We start from the raw sequence: 26,070 nt of genomic DNA on the forward strand, positions 1-26,070 counted from the left end.
TCTAGCTGAGAAATTTTCCTAGCATTATATGTCTCTAAGAGACCTATCAGAAAGGGAATGGTGGGGTTAGACCCCTGTTTCAGTTTCCTGGAGGTACACACTTGTCTCATCTCCTGGAAACTGAGAGCTGCATATCTTGATTTGACCTGTGGAGGGTCAACTGCCACAAGGGGAGTCTCAGTAGACTCTCCATGGGTAGACATGCTTTTCTAGTGAGGTGTAAGTGGTGCACTTACCTACACTATTTGTTTGCCTACTGATCCCTTGCTAGAGTTGTAGTTTAGGGTGTGCTAGGCCCTAGGAGCTACAACAGCTGGTTCAGTAGAACTCAGAGTATTCTAAGCTAAGTTATATGTACCTTAGTACTTATGTGATCTTTCAAATGATATTCTTAGGATATGTGTGGTAAAACAACAGCAAGCTCAAATCCCAACCGCTGCTCACCAATGTGAGAAGTTGGCCTGATATATAATGTTCACTATTCTAGTGAGCACTTTGTATCAGTCCAAACAACCCTTATTGATGATTGGTTGTAAGTCAACCTTATAGACCAGCTATCCTAGTAGCATGGATACGAGCAGTCTAAGGCTAATACTCTAGAGGGCGTGTTAAGCCAGCTGTTTTACCATCACATTACCCCTTGAACACCAAGTGAAAGGACACCACACAAGTGGTTATGAAAATAAACAGATATTTATTTATAACAAGACTACCCTGGCTCTTTATGAGACAGGGAGCTAAGCACACAACAAAACTCTTACGAAAATACTTTAAGTCGCACAATTTACACAAATGCCCGAGGGGCACGAAAAACCATATATTACAAAAGTGGAATGCGAATTACTAGCAGGTAAGTAACTATTCTCATAGACTTTAGAAACGCTAGGCCTACAATACTAAACCCTTAGATTAGAAGCAGGAGGCCTGTGGACGTCGTGTGCAGAGTGGGAACTCTCACGCGTAAGGCGGGAAAAAGTCTATGGAGGCTAGCAAAGACAAAGTTACTGTTCTCGGGCGAACCCGACTAGGTGGGTCGAAAACAAGGGTGGATCCGAACACTTAGAGTGTTGGACTATGCTGAAGCACCGGATTACTTGGTTTACCTAGCCCAGGGGCTGCGGCTGCATAGGGTTCAAGTTGCGTCGGAAACCCTCGTTGAAGAACCAGGAGCCTGAAGAAAGAAGTTGCTGGCAGGCGGCCAGTGAAGAAGTTCATGGTGATCCAAGCCTGGATCAGGGAAGAAGAAGACCTGAAAGCAGAGGGGACCAAGTTCTGAATCACTAGCCAGTGATTTAGGTGGGCACCAGGGTGGCACCGGACGAAGTCACCTCAACCAGGTGAGTGGGCGCTGCTGGGCTCTGCAGTCTCTCGGACCAGGAGGCGTTGTCGGCAACCAGGATGGAGGTGCGAGCTGTCCCACGAAGGTATCTGCTTCTGACGTCGCTGGACCCAGGATTGGGGCAAAAGTCTTGGCAAATGCAAGGTCCACGCGGTGGACCTAAAATGGTGTCTGGAGTGGACCAGGAGGGTCCAGGGTGCTCCTCTGTTGGAGGGGAGCAAGGGCTAGTCTGGAGCAACCAGACCAGCAGTATTTGTCGTCGTGGAGCGTCGTAAAAGGGCCACTAGCCAACGGGCAAGTGACCTCAACAACGCGGTGAGCAGCAAAGAGCAGAAGGGCCCCACGCAGATCTCGTGGAGGCAGGGGGGCTGAACTTCGGTGCTGGAGCTGCTCAGGGTCGGGGCTTCTCTTACCCCAAATCACTCGGTCGAGGGTCACTCGGGAGTCGTGCTGGTCAAGCGTCGTGCAGTCTTGGAAGATGGCCGGTCCCTCGAGGTCTCGTCACACCCACGAATCACAGCTGGGCTGATGATGTAGGTAGAGGTCAGAGGTGCCAGGGAAGCCGGTTCTCGTCGTGCTGGGCAGTCTTGATCCGTAGGAGAGACTTACAGCAGACCGCGATGCTTGGATGGTGCCTGCTGCTGCAGGGTGACTACTCCTTAGTCACAAGGGAGAAATCTTGAGAAGAGCCTTGAGTTCCTTTCGTGGAAAGTTGGTTCAGGATTCAAAGATGATCTAATTTGGAAGGGGGCCAGTTCCTACCTTTATCCTGTAAAAAGGGGCTGGCACGCGACTAAGTCCTGCCCTATGGGTGGGACTAGGAGGGGGGTGGTTACACCCCTCTCCTTTGGCGGGCTTTCCCCAGGTCAGGGGCTGGAGTGCCCCTGGAACTGGTTCAAGCCGGCCTATGCATAGTGAGCACCGGGGTGCCACTTGCAGTCACCTTCCTCTAAAGCCCTGCCTACCTAGGATACACAAAATCCTGTCTGGGACGGTGCTGGCACCGCCCCTGGCAGGAAACCCTTTGTCCTTGCCTCCTGCTCTGGGAGGACTCCCAGCAGCAGGAGGGCAGACTTGTGTCTCTGTGGCAGCATCCATTTTGTGGAGCTAAGGCTATGTCTGACTTTAACCGGGGTTACAGGTTACATACATGTCGTGTCCCTCTAGAAGGGTGGAATGCTAACCCCGTCGCCAGAATTGGCGAGGGGTTAGTATTCCAATTCGTATGACACCTTACTCGACATGTTTTGATAAAGCGATACCAGAGTTGGCATATAACCGCGAGGATTATAATGCACTTAAGAGTATATGGTATGCGTTATCATGGAACAGCTATTAGGACTTGGTTCCGCAAGCTGCAAACGGGCTCAGCTCATGCCGGAGCACCATTTCACCTTATCCCATGCACTCTGCCTTCAGGATTGTTAAGGCCTGCCATAGGAGTGACTGATAGGAATATAGGTGTCCATTGTAGGTTTAGATATAGGAATACTATATCTAAAGCAAAGGGTGATTACACCACCTTGCCCCAGCTGTCAAGCAGCCAGTTGTGTCTGATTTAGTTAGTCAACCCAGGGGTGGCATAATACATGCTGCATCCCCTGGGAGACTTCTGGGAACACCTCAGCCCTGGGTACAGGGACTTGGAGAGGGCCCAGTGCCAATTCAGTACCTGGGTACAATTTGGAGTAGAGAGAACAGCTAGGCTGTGGGTCTGATTAGCAGGCCCACAGCCAGGGAAAGTCGTAAACCAGTGAAGCAAAAAGCAAAAATCTGGGTGATCATAGGATTGCAGACCCTACTCTCCTACAACTTTGCTATAGTAGAATGAGCTTAAACCTTCTGGAGGTTCCTTACCGGCCAGAGAGTAGCAAATCTTGATACACAAGACAATCCATCTAGACAGCGTGCGCTTGTGCATCGCTCTGCCGTACCTGCAGCAAACAAAACCCACGAAGAGTTGGTCATCAATTCGGAACTCTCTGGTTCTGTCAAGGTAGAAGCTCACCGCCCTCTTAGGGTCCAGACGGTGAAGCCGCTCCTCCTCCTTGGAAGGGTGAGGGGGAGGATAGAAGGTAGAGAGGGTAATGGACTGCCCCAGAAGGAAGGGAGTTACCACCTTAGGCAGAAAAGCAGCCCTGGTCCTGAGTACCATTCTTTCAGCATGAATAGTCAAGAAGAGGGGTTTTGAACTTAGAGCTTGAAGCTCACTTACCCTCCTTGCTGAGGTAATTGCAACCAGGAAGTTCGTTTTAAAAGATAACAACCTCAAGGGACACCTGTGCAAGGGCCCGAAAGGTGAACCCATTAAGAAAGTAAGGACAAGATTCAAGTCCCATTGAGGCACAATACAAGGAGTTGGAGGAAATGTATTCGTAAGACCCTTTAAAAATCTTAAAACTACAGGTGACTTAAATAAGGACGAATGGTCCGGCAAGCAAAGGAATGCCGACAAAGCCGAAAGATAAACTTTCACTGTCGCTACAGCAAATCCTTGCTAGCCAAAGAGAGTGCAAACTGAAGAATGTCAGACAAACGAGCCATCAAGGGGTCAATGGACTTCTCGCCACACCAGGAGACAAACTTGGACCACCTATAAGAATAGATAGACTTGGTGGAGTGCCGCCTGGCTGATAAAATAACATCCACCACGTCAGGTGCTAGAGAAAAAGAATTCAAGTTGCCCTGTTCAATCTCCAGGCATGAAGGTGTAAGCTCTGGAGGTGGGGGTGTAGAACCTGCCCCTGCGACTGCGAGAGGAGGTCTGCCCTGAGAGTGAGACGAAGCAGCGGACACCTAGATAGGTGGAGAAGATCTGTGTACCACACCCTTCTTGGCCAATCCAGGGCGATCAATATGACTTGGGCCCGGTCTTGGCGAATCTTCCTCAGAACCCGAGGAATCAAGGGTATGGGAGGAAACGCGTAAAGGAGTTGTGAGCTCCAACTCAACTGAAACGCGTCCCCCAAAGCTCCCTGCATCGGATACCAGAGACTGCAGAATGACGGGCAGTGAGCGTTCTCAAGAGTGGCGAACAGGTCCACCTGAGGGGTTCCCCACGTCCGAAAGACGTGACAACCTACCTCTTGATGAAGCCTCCACTCGTGGTCGGCTGAGAACTGCCGACTGAGACTGTCTGCATGTACGTTCAGAACTCCGGCCAGATGATTTGCCATCTGACAAATCTGATGGTCCTGAACCCAGGACCAGAGACGCAGAGCCTCTCTGCAAAGGCAATGCAAACCCATTCCTCCCTGTTTGTTGACATTCCACATCGCGGTTGTGTTGTCTGTCAGGACTTGAACCGACTAACCGCGAAGGGAAGGGAGGAAGGCCTTGAGCGCTAAACGTATTGGCCGCAACTCTAGGAGGTTGATGTGAAGCAACCTTTCCTCTGGAGACCAAAGACCCTTGACCTCCAGATCCCCCAGATGAGCACCCCACCCTATGGTGAATGCATCCATTATCACTGTGGTCATCGATGGAGGCAGATGAAAGTGCTTTCCTGGAGACAGATTGCCTTCCACGCTCCACCAAGACAGATCCGCCGCAGTGTCTCTGGAGATCCTCACTGACTCCCTGAGATCTCCATTGTGCTGATACCACTGCCTGCGGAGGCACCACTGGAGCGCCCTCATGTGCCAGCGTGCATGGTCGACCAACAGAATACAGGAAGCCATCAGACCGAGCAGACGAAGGACCTTCAGGACTGAAACAACCGCTCCATTGTAAAATAAAGGAATCATTTCCTGAATGTCGAGAATCCTTTGTGAAGGAGGGAATGCCCGACACACAGTTGTATCCAGTACCGCACCTATGAACAGGTTGCGCTGAGAGGGCACCAGGTGAGATTTGGGCACGTTTATCGAGAAACCCAACCTGTACAACAACTGAGTTGTAATCTGCAGATGATGGAGTACCTTCTCTGGAGATTGTGCTTGATCAGCCAGTCGTCCAGAAAAGGGAATACTGGTATCCCCAACCTTCTGAGATGGGCCGCCACCACCGCCATCACCTTGGTTAAGACTCGAGGTGCAGTAGTAAGACCAAACGGAAGAACCGCAAACTGGTAATGTTGCGATCCTACCGTAAAACGGAGATACTTCCTGTGCGACTTCAGGATTGGAATGTGGAAATACCCATGCTGTAAGTCGATCTACACCATCAAGTCCTCTTGCTGCAGCGATTGAAGAACCTGTGCAAGGGTGAGCATCTTGAACTTCTCTTGCTTCAAAAAGAGGTTCAAGATCCTGAGGTCCAGGATTGGACGAAGTCTGCCATCCTTCTTGGGGATCAGGAAATACCGGGAGTAGCATCCCTGACCACTTTCCTGCTCCAGAACCACCTCTATCGCACCTTTTCTCAGTAATGCCAGGACTTCCTCCTGTAGGAGAAGTAGGTGGTCCTTCGAGCAAAAACCTTGACAAGGAGGGTAATTTGGGGGAAAATCCCAAAAGGGAAGAGCATACCCATTCTCTACAAGATTGAGAACCCATTCTCTACAAGATTGAGAACCCAAAGGTCTGATGTGACCGATTCCCAATCCTGTAGAAAATGAGTAAGTCGGCCCCCTACAGGACCAACATGATCCGGAATGGGGGATCTAGGGCTGCTTTGCTGTGGCAGGAGGGGGGTAGGAAGAGGAAGAGGAGGAGGAGGAAGAGGAGGCCTGACGTCGTCGACCACAGGTCCTGTTCCTGCCCCTGTACGATTTGTACAGGGAATTCTGCTGCTGCTGCTGTTGTGGCTGCTTGTAAGAACGAAAGGAAGACCTTCCAAAACCTCTGAATCTCTTATTTGAAGATCCTCTGGTTTGTAGACCCAGAGACCTAGCTGTCGTCTTGCTGTCTTTGAATCTTTCCAAGGCCGCATCAGCCTTATTTATTTAACTTGTAACGCGCAACAGCTACCCGCAGTGGGTTTCCCGGCGCTAGCCTTCTTGCCAAACAGACCCGATCCATCAAAAGGAAGATCTATCAAAGTCGCCTGTACATCAGGAAAAAATTCAGATAACTTCAGTCAAGCAGCCCTTCTTGTGGCAACAGAAGAACCCATGACCCTTGCCACAGAGTCAGCCGTATCCAAACCGCTCTGCATTACCTGATGAGCGGCAGCCTGCGTGTCAGCTAGAACCTCACTGAAGTTCTGCCTATCCTCTACAGGTAATTTTATGACCAACTGCTTCGCAGAATCCATAAGAACGTGGATATAACGACCCAGAAGGCATGTCGCATTCGTAGATTTTAAAGCCATGCTGACTGATGAGAAAACTTTCTTTGCTGATTGGTCCAATTTCTTTGATTCCCTATCACTTGGAACCTGAGGAAAGGCACTGGTAGATTTCTTGGAGCAGGCTGCCTGAACCACCAGACTTTGGAGAGGGATGTGAAGACAAAAAGTCCAGATCCCTAGGAGCAACCCTATATCTCCTTGCCACAGTCCTTGATACTACAGGAGAAGAAAAGGGCTTACGCCAAATCTCCAAAACTGGCTCAGTAATAGCCTCGTTAAATGGCAACATTGGTTCCACATCTGAAGAAGGGCAATGAAGCACCTCTGTTAAGATGTTAGATTTAAACTCTGCAGTAGGCAAACTCAAATCCAAAAGCTCAGCTGCTTTTCTAATAACCGTGTGATACGGAACAACATCCTTTGAAGGAGCATCAGAAGTCGAAGAAAGCTCCCACTCTGGAGATAATTCTAATCCACTTGCCTCTTTAAGCTCTTCAAAAAAGTCCTCAGACTCTTGTAATTCTCCCTCCTCCATCTCCTCTGCTCGATACCTTTGTTCCTCCAAAAGCCTTTGAGCCTCACGCCTAGACCTCATCCTCGGCGTCGTTGGAGCTAGAAACGACTCCGATTGAGCCGGAGCTGGCGTCGAGCTCAGATCCGGAGGAACAGTCTGGAACGTAAGAGTTCGTGACTGAACCAGAGCCGGAGAAGATGGAATCCGCGTCGAAGACCTCGGCGCAGGGAAGTTCCAAGAAGGCGTCGCCGGCATAAAAGGCAAAAACGGTGCCTGTGCATAAGCCTGTGGAACACCAAGATTATAGGCCATTGGACCCATGGGACCAGAAGGTGCTCCAGAGGGGTACATGGCTCTTGAGAAGATGCCGAACATCGCATTCAAATAATGCGTAGGGTCTTGCCCCAGGCCTGGAAAGGAAGGGTATGGACCCATAGGCTGCTCCTGTCGTGGCACAATAGGAGTGGGGACAACCGGACCCGAGGGAGGATGCATCGGCGTCAAAGACCCTTCAGGTAATGGAGCTTCAACCTCATCTTGAGATGGAGAGTGTGTCGGCGCCGGAGAATGATTCGAGACCGGCGCCGGGGAATGCTCCGGAGAAGCCTCAGGAGAAGGCTCACCTAGCGACACCGGATTCGATAGAACAGGAGAAGGAGAGACATAGTCCTTTCGATGTCGATGTTTCGGAGACTTCGACCTCGGATCTAACTCTTCCAGAGTGACGTCGCGACCCATGCTTCTTGTTCTTAGATCGAGAAGTATGTCCCGAAGTCGAACCCGAAGCCGATCTCGAACGGGATCTCGAACGTCTCCTACCTCTCTTCTCATTTATTTTCGCTACAAGTAGCTTCGCCTCTCGAAGCGCTTTTGGGTTCGTTTTCTTACAGCTGGAGCATCCTTGGACATCGTGGTCAGATGAAAGGCACCAAACGCAGTCCTCGTGCGGATCCGTGATAGACATCAACTTCCTGCATGCCCCACAGGGATTGAAGCCTCATTTCCTCGATGACATGGCAAAAGGAAACAAAATATCTCGAAACAAGTAACCATAACAAAGTAACACACGAGCTACTGTTGATCCCAAGAAAAAAGTGTTAGCGTCGACAATGTGGAAAAAAGGGAACTGATGTCATCACGCTGACGGGGTCCTATTATGGATTCAGTGACGTCAGCGGAGCCGCGCGCGATGCCGTGCTTCTGTGACGTCGTCCACGTCAGCGTGACTAGCTACGAAAGAATTTTCCGAATGTTGCTGACGCAGGGGATATTCACAAGGTGAGGAATCCACTGGCAGATGTATCCATCAGAAATACCAAGTTTATTCTGTTTTCCATGTTTATTCACCTTTCACTCACCCAGCCGAGTCCGCTTTCTATTTTTAGTACCAGTACTTTAACTCGCGCGTTAATTTAACCTGCGTCTTCCGGGTTCTTTTTACTTACTCACCCTGGGATTACAGAGTTCATACCGCAGACTCACGTTTATATTGCTTTGAGCAAGTAAACACTTTGTCACACGGGTGTTTATGTCTTTCCGAATATCTAGCCACTCACTGATGCAATCGTGCACAGGTTTTTAAAGTGACTATTCACATTTATCACACGCCTGTATGTTTGTTTTTCGGCACTCTAGGTACGCTGTGCCTCTTGTTTCCTGTTTTTTATAATGCATGCTGATGGATTGAAGGTTGTCACATCAGTCACGTTGTACTTTTTTAGACTGTCACTTTTCAGCCACAATACCGGACAACTTTCGCTTCACTCATCACATATCGCCTTTCTTGCACAATTACTGGATTGAGTACCGTATTCACACTTTCAATACACTTTCCTTTTTGCATTCCAACTTATGGCAGGACAGCGATACATGCTCGTTTTCGTCTGTTTTATTGTAGATTCCCCCTGACGAAGTGCTATGCACGAAATGCATAGGGGATATAGCTCACTCATGTAATCCATGAGATTCATAGACTGAACATGACTAATTCATATGTCTTCAATATTGAATTACTGACGCTTGATCATATGACGGAATATGATGGTCTTCATTGATATAATCAAGAATTAAAAAATTCTTTGCTTTCTGACATGGAAAAATTTCTCAGTTTACTTGATGTTTAAAATATATCAGCGCTTATTCACGCCAGTGGAATGCACAAGATTTTACCTTACACTGTGTAAGGTTTCCTTTGTATATTTCTGTTTGCACCTCAAGGACTAGGAGGTGATCATCTCGAGCACCCAAAGGAAAAACAATCTTTTTTAAATTTTTTGGATGCAGATTAACAGAGTGCAGCAGTTCTCAACTTGATATCTTTTTCCCTTGTCAACATTGTGAGTGTTGGAAGTAGACGAACAGGGTGTTCCTGTGATAATCGGAGCAGCTCTTGGAACCAATACTGTCTCGGCCAGCGAGGTGCAATCAGGATGAGACTGCAATGTTCCCTCTATCTTTTGAAGCACTTTCGGTATCAATGGTATTGGGGGGAATCCCTGACCATCGCATGGACAGGGCATTCCCTCTTGATCCCCGTTGAGGGAATCTGCTGGCGTAATAAAGGCATTTGCTGTTCTCTCTCGTTGCAAACAAATTTAGAGTTGGCTTGCCCCAAACGCGAAAGATCTTTTCCACCTGCTCCTGCTCCAGCTCCCACTCGTGACATCCTGAGAGAGATCTGCTGAGGGTGTCGGCCAAAGTGTTTTGAAGCCCCTTGACATGCTCAGCTCTTAGGGTTAGGAATATGCTACTTACCAGTATGCATCTGTTCTTGGCATGTAGGGCTGCTGACATTCATATCTGTGTATAGATCGCCACCTAGTGTTGGGTCCGGATGATTGCACTTTGTTGTCTTGGAAGAGTCTTCGAAGTATCACGAGATAGGTGGCTCCTCCACTGGACTACAGTGCGCATGGGCATCTTCTCCATCCTCAGATTGTTTTTCGCCATTGTGGCAGAGATGGAGATAGGAAAGTAAGAGATGGCCATGCCAAAGATAATGCTGCAGATGCGACAGGCACCGGGGAGGAGGGCGGGCAATATGAACGTCAGCAGCCCTACATGCCAAGAACAGATGCATACTGGTAAGTAGCATATTCCGTTCGAGGCATGTGGGCTGCTGAATTCATATCTGTGCATAGACTGTATAGCAGTATCTCCTCTAGCGGTGGCCACCTGTGCCAGCTGCAGCAGTTTGAAAAAGAATTTTGAGGACAGCCTGGCCTACAGCAGCTTGCTGTTTTGCTTGCACATCTACACAGTAGTGTTTTGTGAAAGCGTGTATGGTGGTCCAATTGGCTGCCTTACAGATGTCTTCAAGAGGAATATTTCCTAGGAAAGCCATGGATGCCCCCATTTTCCTTGTAGAGTGTGCTCTTGGGGGGACGGTTAAAGTGCGTTTTGCCTTTAGATAACATATTTGAATGCATTTAACTATCCATCTGGCTATTCCTGATTATGAAATAGGATTTCCTTTGTGTTGTCTACGTAGTAAAGGAGAGCTCTCTTTACATCTAATGTGTGTAGGGCTCTCTCAGCTACTGACTGTGGATTTTGAAAGAATACTGGCAGCTCTATTGATTGGTTGATATGCAAATTGGATACAACTTTAGGCATGAACTTAGGGTTCTTCTAAGAACCACCCTGTTGGCATGTACCTGCATGAAAGGTTCTTGAATTGTTAGTGCTTGTAATTCGCTCACTCTTCTGAGTGAGGTAATGGCAACTAAGAATGCAACCTTCCACGTTAAGAATTGTAGTTCGCATGAGTGTAGAGGTTCGAAAGGAGGGGGCCCATAAGTCTGGTAAGTACTATATTTAGATTCCAGACTGGGGAAGGGGGGTGTGTTGGAGGGATCACCCTTTTTAGGCCCTCCATGAAGGCTTTGATTGCCGGTACTCTAAACAGTGAAAGGTATTGCCTGTTTTGAAGGTATGCTGCTATAGCAGCGAGGTGTAGCCGTATAGAAGAGTACGCTAAGTTACATCTTTGTATATGCAGCAGGTAACATATAATGTTTTGTATGGAAGCGTCTAATGGGTTGATTTGGTTATTGTTGCAGTAAATAACAAATCTCTTCCATTTAGCTGCATAGCACGCTCGTGTGGTTGGTCGTCTTGCCTCCCTAATGATGTTCATGCAGTCTGGGGGCAAGTTAAGGTATCCAAACTAAGACCTCAGAGGCCAGATCGCTAGGTTCATCTGATTGGGATCTGGGTGTCTGATTTCTCCATGGTTCTGAGTTAGAAGATGGGTTGCAAGGGACAGTCTTTGATTAGGAACTATTGAAAGTTCTAGGAACGTTGTGTACCATGGTTGTCTAGCCCATGTGGGAGCAACTAGGATTAGCGTGAGTGAGTGTTGCCGCAGTTTGCGTGCCACCAGCGGGATCAGTGGTGCTGGGGGGAAAGCGTACGCAAATCTGTCTGTCCAGTTCATCCATATCGCATTGCCCTGAGACAACGGATGTGGAAACCTGGCGGCAAAGTACTGGCGTTTGGAGTTTTCTTTTGTGGCAAACAGGTCTATTTCTGGGTGACCCCAATGTTCGAAGAATGGTTGGAGAACTTGGGGGTGAATCTCCCATTAGTGTAGTTGTTGGCTGTGCCTGCTGAGCAGGTCGGCAATTTGATTGTTCTTCCCTGGAAGGTGTTCTGCTAGAAGAAAAATTTGATTTGGAATCGCCCACTTCCATATGCTTTGTGCCAGATGGGACAGCTGTGGAGAGTGCGTTCCTCCCGGTTTCTGGATATAGTACATTGCGGTCATGTTGTCCGTCCGGATCAACACCGTCTTGCTGTACAAGTATTTCTGAAATGCTTTCAGGGCTAGGAATATCGCTAGCAACTCTAGTTGGTTAATATGCAGTTTCTTTTGTTTGGGTGTCCAGAACCCTTGTACTGTGTATTGAAGGAGGTGGGCTCCCCAGCCTGTGAGTGTTGCGTCCGCTGTTAGTACTAGTTGTGGAACCGGCTCTTGGAACAGTCGCCCCTTGGAAAGGTTTTGTGGGTTCCACCACAGCAGAGTAGTGAGCGCGACTGTCTACCAACACTAGGTCTTTTAGTTGTCCGTGAGCCTGGTTCCATTGCCGTGCTAGGCATTCTTGTAATAGGCGCATTTGAAGACTGGCATGGGGGACAATGGAAATGCAGGAGGCCATCATGCCTATGAGCTGCATGAAGACTCGCGCTGGCAGAGAGTGTTGTGGCAGGAATTTGCGAATGAGTATCTGCATGCTGGCTATCCTTGCTGAGTTTGGATATGCCTTTGCCACTGAGGTGTTTATAGTGGCTCCCAAGTATTGCTGTTGGTGGGATGGTTGCAGATGCGATTTTGGGTAGTTGATTGAAAACCCCAGGCTGTGTAGCAACTGGATTATTTGAGATGTGTGTGCTGCGCACTGTTGGTACGATTTGGCTTGTATCAGCCAATCGTCCAGGTAAGGGTACACATGGACGTGTTGCCTCCTGAGATGCGCTGCTACTGTTGCTAAGCATTTCGTAAAGACTCTTGGAGCCGTGGTAACCCCGAAGGGCAAAACCTTGAATTGGTAGTGTTGACCTTCTATTGTGAACCTGAGATATTTTCTGTGGGCTGGATGGATGGGTATGTGAAAATACGCATCTTTGAGGTCTAGTGTTGCTAGGAAATCCCCTTGTTGTAGCAACGGGAGCACTTGCTGTAGTGTGATCATATGGAAGTGCTCCGACAGTATGTATTGATTTAGAGGTCTGAGGTCTAATATTGGTCTGAGGGAACCGTCCTTCTTGGGAATAAGGAAGTATACAGAGTATACTCCTGTCCCTTGCTGGTGGAAAGGGACTTGCTCTATGGCCCTCTTTTCCAGCATGCATTTCATCTCTTGTTGGAGCAGGGTGATGTGTTCTGTGGACATAGGACGATGTCTGGGTGGTATGTTTGGTGGCGTAGAAGTCAGTTCTAGGCAATAACCAAACTGGATAATTTCTGTAACCCACCTGTCCGTGGTAATTGCGTGTCAGACAGGCAGGAACTGTTGGAGCCTGCCTCCGACTGGTGTTAGGTGGTCTGGAGGCAGCGTGATGAAGTCACTGTTTTGTGGCAGTGGAGGCTCTGGTGTTATTGCCTCCACGTCCTCTTCCCTTACTATTGTTGCCCCTATAACCTCCTCGGTTTGTGTTTTTGTTGAAGGAACCTTGTGTGTTACCTTTGTATGTGGCAGATGTTTGCGAGGTATTTCCTCGTGTAGTTGCCCTGTATGAGGAGCGACGAAAGGAGCCCCTGTGTTCCTGAAATTGCAATGCCCCCATAGATTTTGCGGTTTCTGTGTCTTTTTTCATTTTATCCAAAATAGTGTCGACAGCAGGGCCAAATAGAAAATCCAGATTGACAGGTTGGTTAAGAATGGTAGACTGCACCTCATTCTTGAAACCGGAAATACGCAGCCATGCATTTCTGCGTAGTAAGACACTAGTGTTAATTGACCTAGCAGCGGTGTCTGCTGCGTCAAGTGCGCATTTGATGGAGGCGTTTGTTATAAATTTGCCCTCTTGTATGAGGTCAGCAGCTTGTGCTTTAAAAGGCTCAGGCAGGTGTTGCATTAGGCTTTCGAGCTGATCGTAATGCGCCCTGTCATAACGAGCCAGTAGGGCTTGTGTGTTAGCAATCCTCCATGAGTTGGAGGCTTGTGCTGCTACCCTTTTGCCTGATGCCTCCAGTATTTTTGACTCTTTATCGGTGGGAGGTGCTTCCCCAGTTGTTTGGGAGTTGGCCCTTTTACGTGTGTTGGCCACTACCAGTGAGTCTAGTGGTAACTGCCCTTTGATGTAAGTTGGGTCTGTAGGAGCAGCCCTATACTTTTTCTCTATTCTGGGGTTGATTACCCGTGCCCTGGCTGTATCCTTAAAGATGTCAGGCGCATGTTTTAGAACTCCCTTTAACATGGGTAGTGTTCTAACACTTTTTTCTGAGGTGGGGAAGGTGTCGAATAAGAAGTCTTCCTCAACAGGGTCATTATGCATATCTACATTGTGGAATTGTGCTGCCCTATCTATCAGTTGACTGAACACTATGGTGTCATCTGTAGGTGACGGCTAAGTAGGATAAGAGGGTACATCAGGGATGTAATGGGTGTCGTAAGGGTCTGTTGGCTCTACCCATGGTTCCTCTTGTGGTTGAAGATCTTGGGGGATATCATATTGAGGCTGTGGCTCATCCCCTATGTTACCCTCATTGTCCCCATGAGAAGGAGAGTAAGGAATGTAAGGATTAAAGGGTGTAGTAGGCATGATAGGTTGAAAAGGGATGAAGGGTCTAGAAGGAGAAGTCCCAAAGTCCTTTTTCTTTAATGGAATTGGGGAATGAGAGCCAGAGTCCAAAGGCCTCTTCTTTCTGTGCAGGATGGTAACTTTACCAGTCTCTGGATTGATGTATATTTTGGCTTGGTCGTTTGATGGATCTGGGTGGAAGAGTTCTTCCTCTACAGTCCTGGGTTGGGTGTTCGACTCCTTTGGGTCTGCAGCACCTGGTTTTTCAACGACTTTGGGTGTTTTATTGGTTTTCCTACGGCTCGGGCCGTTTTTTGGGGTCGACGAGTGAATCGGGATCGACTGGAACCTTCGGGTCGACCCGTTTTTTGTGCTCCGTGGGCTTTTTTGGATGAGTGTCCTTCCCCGAGTCGGCGTTCTTTTTCGGATCGACTGGTGTTTTCAGAGCACTTGTCTTTGGCGCAACAGGTTTTTCTGGCCGTGCTACGGGTTTCGGTACGGCACCCTGTGTGTCGGCGCCTTTAGCTGTTTCGACGGTTTTTGGACCGGTAGGCTTGTTCGGGTCGGCGACCTTCTTCGGTTCGACGCCCTTCGGCTGCGTGCCCTTTTTCGGTTCGACTACCTTTCCGGGCTCGACAGTTTTTGGCTGAGCGGCCTTCTTGTGGTCGACAGTCTTTTTTGGCTCGACAGTTTTTGGTTGTACGGCCTTCTTCGGTTCGACGCCCTTCGGGTCGACGACCTTTGTTGGCTCTGGAACCTTCTTCGGGACGGTGGTACTGGGCCCTGGGGGTCGCTGAAGGTTTCGGTGCCGAGCCGGATGGCGGAGCAGGCGAAACTTTTTTATGATCTTGGCTAAGGCCTTTTGGCGATGCCTCGACCGGAGCCTTTGGTAACGGGCTGATTGGTGTCGGGGGCAGTGTACTCACGGTTTTCCCCCGGCGGGATCTCATCATCGGAGTCCGAGTAGTCCTCGACGGTGACGATCTCGAGGTCCGAATCTGGAGCTTCCGATAGTTCTTGGTCATCATCGAAGATGTTGTCCGGTTCCGGTGCCTGTCGCTGCATCTCCTGCCTTGCGGCCCGTCGGATCCGTATCGTTTTCTTCGATCGAACCTGGGCGCAGGCCGGGCAGGTTTCTTCCCTATGATCTGGGGAAAGGTACTTGTTGCATACAGAGTGTTTGTCAGTATGTGGGAACTCGGAGTGGCATTGTGGGCACCTTTTAAAAGGGCTTCTTTCCATCGACGGTCGGCTCACGTGGCGTCGAAAAGGCCCAACGGCCCGCGTCGACGACCGAGAGGAGATGGAAGGCTGGATCGAGTATAGAGGTACCGAGCGAGAACAATACCGTCGAAGCTGAAGGCCTTTTGGCCTTTAGAAAAGTTTTGTTTCGATTTCCGAAGTTGGAGTTGTGGAGTTAGCATTCAAACCCAATGGCGGAAAAAACAATCTGAGGATGGAGAAGATGCCCATGCACACTGTAGTCCAGGGGAGGAGTCACCTATCTCGTGATACTTCGAAGACTCTTCCAAGACAACAAAGTGCAATCATCCGGACCCAACACTAGGTGGCGATCTATGCACAGATATGAATTCAGCATCCCACATGCCTCGAACTACTGTGTTCTGTAACCCACTCCCACAGCTCTTGAGCCTCTTGCGATAGGGACAGTGACCTCGTCCCCCCTGTTTGTTGATGTAATACATGCTGGTCATATTGTCGGTACGGACCAGCACTGAGGAGCCTGCAATCCTCGGAAGGAAAGCCTGCAGAGAGAGAAAGATGGCCCGCAATTCCAAACTGTTGATGTGTTTTTGCTGGTACTGTTGGGACCACCTTCCTTGAATCTGTAAGTCTTCAAGATAGCCTCCCCAGTCCTCCATGGATGCGTCCGTTGTTAGAACGAATTCTGGGGGGGTTGTCAAGAACGTGAGGCCCGGAGACAAGTTCTCTTTCCGAGACAACCAATGGAAAGCATGAATCATGCGCAATGTCACCTTGATGGAGTCGTCGAATGATCCTACGGCTTGTTGCCATTGCAGGTGTAGTTCTTCTTGCAGAGGTCTCATTCTGAGCCTTGCCAACGGAACCAGGTTTATTGCAGACTAGCACATCCCCAGAAGGAATGCGAATGTCCAGACAGAAACGGACCACCTTTCTGAGATTGACTTTGCTAGATTTTGTAGTCTTCTGATAACAATGCTTTGCACTGTATGGTGTCTAGCAATGCCCTCAGAAAAGGTATCACTTGGAGAGGATGCAACTGTGATTTGCTTACGTTGAGCGTGAGACCTAAACTTGAAAAGAGATGTAGGCATCTCCTGACAGTCTTTTTTGTAATCTGTTCCGAAGGTCCCTTGAACCACCAGTCGTCGAGGTAGGGAAACACTGTAATCCCTGAGACCTCAGGGTTGCAGAGACTGGAGCTAGGCATTTCGTGAAGATCTTTGGTGCTGATTTCAGTCCGAACGGAAGCACTTTGAACTGAAAGTGGACGCCAGCCACTGTGAATCGTAGGTATTTGCGATGTTTGCGATGTATAGGGATATGGAAGTATGCATCCAGAGAAGCCATAAAGTCCCCTTCGTTGAGACAGCTTAGCACTTCGGCAAGCGTCGCCATTCGAAAACTCTGCTTTTTCAGAAACTTGTTGAGTTTGTTAAGATTAAGAATCGGGAGCCACTCCCCAGATTTCTTCTTTATGAGGAAGAAGCGAGAGTAGAACGCTTTCACCTCTGCGACACTGGAACCTTTTCTATCGCATTCTTGTGAAGCATGTTTAAGGCTTCTTTGAAAAGTAAGTGAAGACGTTAGGGAGGGGGACCCTTGGGCGGGGATGTAGGTGGTTTCTTTATGAATTCCAAAGTGTTACCCTTGTGTAGTAGGTCGCGGACCCACTGATCTGACGTGATCTGTTGCCATTGATGAAAGAAAGCTGAGATCTTTGCGCTCACAGGGAGAGTGGACATTTTGACTGGCATCTGGCTGAACTCCTTGTTTTCTGTTTGAGTCACGGCCTTGATTGTTCGACCGTCTTCGTCTGCCCTGACGAGAGAAACTACCGGAAGAAGCTTGCCTATATGATTGGTTGTAAGGTTGTTTATATTGTGATTGATACTGCCTGTTCTGCTGATTGTGATAACCTCCCCTAGAGGAAAAACCACAGCCTCTGGTTCCTCGGAAAGATCCTCGTTTGTACTGGAGAGCACCCAACGATTTAGCAGGGTCTGTGTCGGTTTTGATAGCCAACAAGGCTTCATCTATATGCTTCCCAAATAATGAGTCGCCGTCATAGGCCATATCCAGTATCTTGGTTTGCACCTCTGGCCTAAACGATGTTGCCTTAAGCCATCCCTGGCGTCTAATTACCGCAGCACCTGCAAGCTGCCTGAAATTGGTATTGGCGATGACAAGAGCGCAGTCGATAATTTCGGACGCAGCTCGTTCACCTTCCAACACAATTTTCTTGTCTCTTGCAGGATGAGGTCTATGAACTCTGACAAATCCGACCACATCTGGCGGTCATATCGTGCCAAGATTACCAGAGAATTTGCTGCTTTGATGGAGGATGCTTCATAAAGGGGGTGGTGATGGACAGAGTATCTGAATTAAGCAGAACACTCCTACCCAGTCAAAAGATCAGGGCTTGATCCAGGATGCAGCATTAGTAGAAAATGTCTTTCCTATCATATCCAATCTTCTACCATCCTTATCAGGCGGAGTTGAAATTGGGATGGCCGGATTCTTTGATCTCTGCTGAGCAGCTTGGGATATGACTAAATCCGAGCATGGATGATCTATAAGGCAAGATGGAGTATCTGGAGGTGCTCGGTATTTTTTCTCAATCCGTGGCAGCACCGCGGGTATGGAGGCAGATGTTTTCATTATTTTAAGACCTTCATTCCAAATTAAGTCTATAATTGGAATCGCTCATTTTTCTATACCCTTCCTTAAAATCATGCAAAAAACAGTCAGATTGTTCAATAGTGACTGGCAATTCGAATCTTGTTGCGGCCTATTGCATGATGTTGTGAAAGCCACCGATATCCTCAGGAGGAGAATACGATGGCTGAGGAGTAGGAGGTGAGGGCATGGGAATGGTGTAGTCATCCCAGGGGTCCCCATCATCACTGTTGTTGGGTAATTCACCTTCCTCCCTTCCTTTCTCGTCCGAGGATGAAGTATCTTGGTCCCCCTGTGGTGCTGTTGCAGAGGGCTGTCTTGGTGAAGCAGGAACTTTCACCGGTGGTAGTGGTGTTGGTATGACTGCCGGTGAGGGCGGGACAACAGGAATAGTCGGCTCTGGAGAAAACCTTTGCCCATAAACAGCCAACATGGCCCCTAGGTCTTCAATCAAAGAAGGAGGAAGATGACTTGTCTCTCCTTGATGTAGAGCCCTTTTGGGATACCTGTGATAAGGTGTAGATAGATCTTCTTGATAATCTTCTTCATCGTCCTCATCCTGGCATTTTATTTGCAATTCTGAGGGATGGTGAGCTATGCCAAAAGGACCTTCGTCATCAGACTCATCATCTTCCATATACGTCTCTGTGACGGGGAGGAATGGGGACCGCCAGGCTTACCTGTCTCACCTCTTTTTAATCAGCATACAGGAGCCTGGAGGTACACGGACGCCCTAGACTAACCGGACACGGAAGCCAGAGACGAGTCCTGCTTCTTTAATTGGGCGGAGCTGGACTGGGAGCCCGTCACAGGACCCGCCTCCTCCAACCAGGTAAAGACCGCCCAGGACCCCTCACAGGTGTGTTTTACACCCGGAGGTGAAGGAGGCGAGAGAGTTGGCAGGCGAGGAGAAGAGGAGGACGTGAGCGGAGAAGAGGAGGACGGGAGCGGAAGGGAGTGGAGCTGGAGAGCGGAGGTCGAGGAGAGGCGGGAGCTGAGCGGAGACGAAGGAAGAGCGGAGGTGAAGCAGGAGTCGGAGGACAAAGAACAGCGGAGGACGGAGGCGGGAACAAGGACGGAGGAGAGAGAGCAACGGAGGAGAACAGAGGCGGCTGGCAGAGACGAGGAAGGAGAGAGAAGCAGAAGCCGGTCGGCGGGAGACGACCCCACCAAGCCAGGAGGCCAACAGGAAGGCGCTTCGCCCAGCCACACTTCATCGAGGGAAGTGTGGCTACCAGAGGTACGATCAAGGCTTTCGGGCTGGGCGGGTTTTAAGTGGCGTAAAACTCCCTAAAGACCGCCTGTCTCCCATCCACTGCACTACCCCGACCCTCACTCCCCCTTGCACTTGGGACCCTAGCATACTTCTTGAGCACGTGTGTTCCCCCACTCCCTACCCTGTGCTGAAAAGTAGTACGGTACCTAAAATCCACCCTATCTTTCCTTCCTTAACGGGAGAGACGCCGCGACATCGTGGAGGAAGACGAACGAACCACCAGTCCCAGAAGGCACCAGGGCGAGAGACGGAAGGCGACAGAGAAACGACTACAAAGACTCACGGAAGAGACGGAGACCCCTCTTCCGTACTACAGAAAGACCCTACCCCGAAAAAGAACTCTAAAAATAATAAAACCTGCATTACCCAGATTACCTGTGTCAGTAAGTCTATTGGGGGAGTCACCCCCTACTCTCCCACCTCCGCCAGATAGACAGGGCGACCCCGAGGCGCCACAGTCTCCAAAATATGTGATGGCAATAATGGAGAAATATTGCTATAGTCTTGTCTTTGGTAGGTTTTCAACTGGAACAAAAGTGTAGGAAATAGGCATCATCTGAGATACTGGAGGAATTGCTGTTGACCAACCCTTTGTCGATGGACTTTTCGTCATCAAGGCGCTCTTTGTCGTCGACGGGGCTGCCTTGGCCAACAGTGTCGTAGACGACTGGGTCGTCGACGGTGTTGTCGTTGTCGGTGTCGTCGTCGACGGGCTCTTCGTCAACGTAGTTGTCAACGGGCTCTTCTTCGACGGAACTGTTGTTGACTGTCGTCGATGGTGTCGTCATTGACAGGCTCTTTGTCGACGGTGGTGCCGATGTCGACGGGATCTTCGTCGACGAGGTCTTTGACGTCGACGGGCTCTTCGTCGACGATGTCTTCATTGAGAGGGAACGGTCGTCGATGAAGTCGAAGTTGTCGTCGACGTAGGTTTAGATGAGGAACTTTTTGGAAGACGATTCTTTGGTCACAGAAGATCTTTTTGACGTAGATATTTTAGAAGACGCAATAAGTGAGGTAATAGCCATGGTTGAGACCGTAGTTGAAGAAATAGAAGCAGCAGAGGTCACAGCTATCGTATGAGAAGACACCAGAGAGAGTCTTGACCTGGGCTTTACTCACGGTTCTGGTAGTGGAAGGCCTGGAGCTCTCAGATGACAGAGACAAGGCTGATCCAGAAGGAGAAATGGGAGATCTCCTTGGCTGATCAGAAGCTCCATGAGAAGATTTGTGGTGTTTCCTTCCCTCCAACGAAGAGCTGTCTCTGGATCTAGCTCTCTTGCTAGATGTAAAGGCCTTGTCATCCTCCTCAGCTGAAGAGGATTTCAACCATAAATAAAATAAATAAAAAAGCCATAAAAAAACATAAATCCTGTCTCGGATGGTTTTGGCAGGAAAGGTATGACATATTCCACAATCCTTAACCATATGGTTAGGATGTAGACAGTAGATGCAGTCCTTGTGCTGATCATCTACATGGACCCTCTTTTTATCACAGGTCCTGCAGGCTCTAAAGAGAGCTTTATTTTCTGACATCTTGAAGAAAATATGAAGAAAAACTGAGTAGGCACTCAGGGAGACTCCCTTCCACACGATGTGCGGTGAAAATCTGAGGAGAACTGCCTCTGCTGGGAAGGTTCTAGAGGGTACTGGCAGCTGATTGGTTGGAACTATTTTTTAGTTCTTTTCATATAATGAGATAGATAGGCTACTAAGTTTGGGCCTCTTGTCTTTTTAGCCTACTACAGTTCTTACTAAGGCACTGCTTTTGTATATATATATATATATATATATATATATATATATTTTTACAGTGGGACTCCAGCCTCGGCGATGGGGAATGATTCAGGCATGTGAATCTATGAAAGATACCCCAATACTGGATAACATGATCACAAATATTTCAAAGTGGGCTCACATGTGACAAAGAAAAAAGGAGGATCTGTGAAATACAATATATGTGCCTAGGATCACACAGTTTGGACAAGCAGGGAAGAAAGGTTTGATTTCATATTTTTAAAATCAGCCATCAGATTGTATCTCTGTCTCTTTTTCTCTCGTTTACATGAAAGCTTACTGTTTTGTCTTTCATTCTAGGCTCACAATAAGAAAACATGACACAGAGGTAACAAACCCAACTAAGGGCCCACTGACCCAACTGCAAAGCCATGAATGCATTCATTTTAAGGGGTGTCACACCCCAAACAACCCCCTGATGCTACACCACTGCTGAGTAAGAAACAAGTTACTTACCTGTACACTGTGGTTCTCCAGTATTGATGTCTTTTATAGATTCACATGCTTGCATCTCCCCCGTAGTCATGGTGGAAGTCCCACGGTAACAGTAATAAAAGCAGTGCTAAAGCATTAGCATTAAACTCCATTGAAAAAATAATAGTAGTTCTTAGCCAATTCACATGGATTTAATACACCAAAACTTCAGCCAATCAGAGCAGAGGACCTGGAGTACTCATCCCCTGCAGAGCCGCCATTTTCAAGCATGCATGTGAATAAAATAATAGAGGTATGCAATTGGTGAGCCTGAACCGGGGGGGAGGGAGAGTCACTTGTGAATCTATAAAAGATATTAGTACTGGAGAACCACAGTGTACAGGCAAGTAAGTTGTTTCTTCTCCAGTATTGTATCTTTTATAGATTCACGTGCTTGAATGAGAGTAGTTGGCAGTTTCTGAAGACTAATGGCAGTGGGTAAGGCGAACCATCCCACCATGAGACTCAAACTTAAATACGTTTAGTCGAATCATCGACATTGAAATTGCACAAAATCAGAAGAGAGACAGCATTGCATTAATCAATCATAATAAAAGGACAACAAATTGTGAAAAACTACCCACCATTATAACATAGAGAAATTTGAGCTTAACAGCTGCATACCTTGTGTGAATCGTCTTTGCAGGGCAGCCTGACCAAATGCCACATCCACCTTGCTCCAGGCATCCAGGTAGTAATGCCTTGTGAAAGAATGGGGGTGCACCCATGTCGCCGCCTTGCAGATGTCACGTAAAGCTACTCCTGCGAACAGGGCTGAGGACGCTGCCACCTTCCGAGTCAAGTGAGCCTTCACCTTTGCAGCTAGCGGATGTCCAGCCTTCTCATGACAGAAGACTAGAGTTGAGAAGACCCAGCAACTAAGGCTTTACCTTTTCTGAGAGCAGCGAAGGAAATGAGCAACTGAGTAGATTTACAGAAAGTCTTTGTCCTTTGCAAGTGTAATTTCAAACACTGCTTTATGTCCAGTGAATGTAAAGCTCTCTCTGCAGGCGAAGGAGGATTGGGAAAAAATGAAGGCAGAATCACTGGTTCATCGAGATGACATGTTGAAGGCACTTTGGGAATGAAAGAAGGATGGTGTGCAGGACCACTCCGTCTTCGAGGAACGATAGGTAAAAAGTCTCTGTTGTGGTGAAAGCCTGAATCTCACTAATATGCCTAGCAGATGTAATGGCTAATAGAAATGCCACCTTCCATGAAAGGAATTTCAATTCGCATTTGTGAACAGAATAATGGAGACCTCATGAACTGCGATAAGTCTGTGTTCAGCTGCCAGAGCACTGCAGGAGGCTTTATAGGCAGGTAAGCTCTGAATAGACCTTTCATAAAAACTCCTTCATGAGCCTGTTAGACCAGAAGGACAACTGGCCAGACGCAGTCTGTATCAGGAGATTGACGCTAGGTGTACCTTAATGGATGAATGGGTAAGGCCTGATTTGGCGAGATGAAGAAGATAGGGTAGAATCTGTTCGGGTGTTGAGGAAAAAAGGATGGCAAGATTGCAAAGGACACCATGAACAGAACATAATCCATGTTGCCGAGTAGCACTTGAGTGCAGAAGTAGCTTGAGCTTTCAGAAGAATCGACTTGCATTCATCAGAAATGGTCAGAGCTTTAAATTCAGCATGGTGAGGAGCCAGGCCAATAAATGGAGAGTGTGAATCTGCGGCTGAACCCCTTGGCCATGGTTCATGGAAAGGAGATCCTGTCGGCCAGAAATAAACGGAAAAGCACTCCAATAGGCGAAGCAGCTTGGTGAACCAGTGTAGCCACACCCAAGCCAGGGCGATAAGAATGAGCCAGCACGGCTCTTGTTTCAGATTCTGTAAAATCTTTGGGATGAGAGGAACACATAAGCAAAAATTCCTTTCAATGAGAAGTGGAAGGCGTTACCCCAAGAACCTGGGTGAGGAAACCTGTTGGCAAAGAGATTGCATTTTTTATTGAGGAATGTAGCGAATAAATCATGGGTTGGAAACCCCCAAGACTGGAAAACCTTTTGTAATTGTTTCTGGTTGAGCTCCCACTTGTCACATTACTTGGTGTCCCTGCTCAGGAAGTCATCCCACTCGTTTTGGGTTCCTGGTACATGCGCCACCTTTACTGGGAATCCGTTGGCTACCAGCCCCTCCCATATTTGTTGTGCTTGGGTGGAGATGGCCTGAGATCTCGTCCCACCTTTTTTAGCAGATAAAACATGGTGGTGGTGTCTGTTCTGCTGAGGCGGTTCATACCTGCCGAAAAGGGCATACAATTGCCTAAGTTGTAAGGAAGACTAGTCAGGCCTCTGGAGAACCAATAAACCACTGCCTGTGTTGCAGAGCGGGGTTATATCCATGGGACGACAGGATCAGCAAACCGGTCATTGATACAGAGGTGCCTCCGGGTGCAGGGAAGAAAACAAGTTACTTACCTGAAAACACAGTTATCCACTGTTGGTATCTTTCACAGATTCACATGTCTGAATCATTCCCCGTCGCCGAAGCGGGAGTCCCACGGTAAATACAAAAGTAGTGCCAAAAGTAAATAATAGTAGTAGGCCCAAAGGAAAAGGTCTGAGGCCTAGATCTTAGCAGCCTGTCTACCTCATTATGGTAAAAGAACCAAAAGTTGGCCCCAACCAATCAGCACCCTCTAGAACACTCAGCAGAGCCGGTTCTCCTCAGATTTTCCTTAGCACAAGTGAGAAGCAAGTATCCCAAATAATAGAGAACTGACTCTCCAGGGAGGAGGGTGGGTGCATGTGAATCTATGAAAGATACCAATACTTGATAACTGTAGTTACAGGTAAGTAACTTGTTTTCTTATCCAGTATTGGGGTATCTTTCATAGATTCACATGCCTGAATCAAGCAGTATACCGTCGGTTACGGATGGTGGAAGACAAGTGTTCGTAAACGCCCAAATTGCATCCATAACTGTTAATAAAATTTAAAAATAAACAAGTCTTTAAAACTTAAAAGCATGTCACAGACCTATGGAAATGAAACATGCATACAAATATCACTATATGGATATGCATCTAATTTATGACCATATTATATACATATGAGAACATTTCTATAAACGCATAAATTGCCTGCATCATGAATAATGACAGCAATAGATAGCCTTAAAAAGACAGAGAGGGTACCTGAATCTGACTTCAAAGAAAAAGATGGCGTAGGTTGCTGCATCCTCCTGATGTGTAGATTGAAGGCAGTAATGCTTCGTGAACGTGTGGACATTCTTCCATGTCGCAGCATGACTGATATTTTCTAGAGTCACTCCAGCAAACAACGCTGTAGACGCTGCCACAGTTCTTGTAGAGTGGGCCTTGGCTTTCCTTAGCAACGGCTTGTTAGCCTTGTCATGGCAGAAATGAATTGTAGATGCCAGCCATCTGGCAATTGTGGCTTTTGTGTCTGTAGTTCCAAGAGTAGCTTGGCCGTAAGCCACGAACAATTGGTCAGATTTTCTAATGTCCTTTGGTTTTTGTAGGTATAATTTTAAACATTGTTTGATATCGAGAGAATGTAAAGATCTTTCCGCTGGTGTGGATGGATTCGGAAAGAAAGTCCTTGATCTTACCGGTTCGTCGAGGTGAAACTGTGACGGTACTTTGAGTATGAATGTAGGATTAGTCCGGAGGGTAACGTAATTCTGAGTGAAATGTAGAAATGGTTCCTTTATAGTGAAAGCTTGAATTTCACTCACCCTTCTGGCGGATGTTAGAGCCAAAAGTAAGAAGACTTTCCACATGAAAAATTGGAGTTCAGCCTTGTGGATCGGCTCGAATGGGTGTTTCATCAGTTGCGTTAAGACAGTGTTAAGCTCCCAATCGGGCAGGGGAGGCCGTATCGGAGGAAACAATTGGAAGAGCCCTTTCATAAATTGTTTGATTAATGAGGATGAACAGAGAGATGGAAGTTTAGCACCTTTTCTGAATCTGGAAAGTGCGGCTAGATGGACCTTGACTGATAAAAAAGTAAGTCCTGACCTCGCTAGATAGAGCAAATAAGGGAGGATCTTTTCCGCGGGAGCTTCAATCGGGTGAATATTATCAGCCTCGCACCAACAGCAAAAACGCTCCCATTTTAGACGATAAGTCTTAATCGTGCTGCGAGCTCGAGATTGTGTCAAGATCTCAATACAGTCCTGTGGGATGTGAAGATCTTTGAATTCTAAGAAGTCAGGAGCCATGCGTGTAAATGTAGAGATTAAGGGTCCAGATAAACCACCTGACCTTTGTCCCTCGACAACATCGTGGGAGTTGGAAGAAAGCGGATCG

General features: G+C 47.9%; 1 protein-coding gene across 9 annotated transcripts in view; it reads right to left on the bottom strand.

Annotated features, from left to right (window-relative positions):
* CIZ1 (CDKN1A interacting zinc finger protein 1) overlaps window positions 1-26,070 on the bottom strand; it is a 582,047-nt gene that overhangs the window by 406,381 nt on the left and 149,596 nt on the right. The window lies entirely within an intron of this gene.

The sequence above is a fragment of the Lissotriton helveticus genome, chromosome 5_2, assembly GCF_964261635.1.
Source record: "Lissotriton helveticus chromosome 5_2, aLisHel1.1, whole genome shotgun sequence".
Classification (NCBI taxonomy): Eukaryota; Metazoa; Chordata; class Amphibia; order Caudata; family Salamandridae; genus Lissotriton; species Lissotriton helveticus.